Source organism: Octopus bimaculoides, chromosome 7 (assembly GCF_001194135.2).
Source record: "Octopus bimaculoides isolate UCB-OBI-ISO-001 chromosome 7, ASM119413v2, whole genome shotgun sequence".
In the NCBI taxonomy this organism is placed as follows: domain Eukaryota; kingdom Metazoa; phylum Mollusca; class Cephalopoda; order Octopoda; family Octopodidae; genus Octopus; species Octopus bimaculoides.
In genome coordinates, this window is record NC_068987.1 from 37,725,873 (window position 1) to 37,726,803 (window position 931).

A 931-nucleotide genomic window follows, 5' to 3' on the forward strand; every position below is an offset into this window, starting at 1 on the left:
ATATATATATATATATATACACATATATACGACGGGATTCTTTCAGTTTCCGTTTACCAAATCCACTCATGGAGCGGGACATGCATTATATTGAGCGTCAATGTATATGTATGGGAGTATATAGACTTGACTGTATTAGTGTTATCAAACGACAAGTTTATGCGTCTGCTGACCGCTATGTGATTGTTGTATATGTTTATTTCAGAGTAAATGTTGATATAATTGCAGACAGCAGGTTACACGGGCGAACATGTGTGTATGTATATGCATATATGAATATATGTGTGTATGTGGGGGGGACATATATATGTATGTATGTATGTATGTATTCTACAATAATTACAATTCTATATATAAAATTGACGCGGTTCATATAGAATTACATTATACGAGATACTAAAAGACAAAGTTTATAAATATAATATTAATAGGGAATTTTAAATTTAGAAAGAACAGAAACATATCTGCCACAAGGTTTCTTAGGTTTCAGACGACCACGCACAGCAAAACACTTGTTTGTTATAATGCATAGGAAATATGGCTTCAAAAATGATGTCGTCGACGACGATGGCAAAAGTAAAAGGGATAAAACCTACTACTACTACTACTATAAAACCTACTAGTACATCAGCAGCAGTGACAATAGCTACAACAGCTGTGGTGATACAGTTTCTTAAGAGGTTAAAAGTCTTGAGAATTGCTTTTAGTTTTGCGTTTAAGAAAAATGTTTCCTCGGAAGGGAGTTGTCCTCTGCATACTCACATATATAAACATGTACATACATACATACATACATACATACATACACACACACATGCATGCATATATATATACATACATAAACACACACATATATATATATGCATGTGTGTGTATCACTTTCTCTCTCTCTTTATCTCTCTCTCTCTCTCTCTCTCTCTCTCTCTCTCTC

General features: G+C 33.7%; 1 protein-coding gene across 1 annotated transcript in view; it reads left to right on the plus strand.

Annotated features, from left to right (window-relative positions):
- Nucleotides 1–931, plus strand: part of LOC106876459 (caspase-7) — a 787,012-nt gene that overhangs the window by 2,082 nt on the left and 783,999 nt on the right. The gene's annotated exons all lie outside the window — the stretch shown is intronic.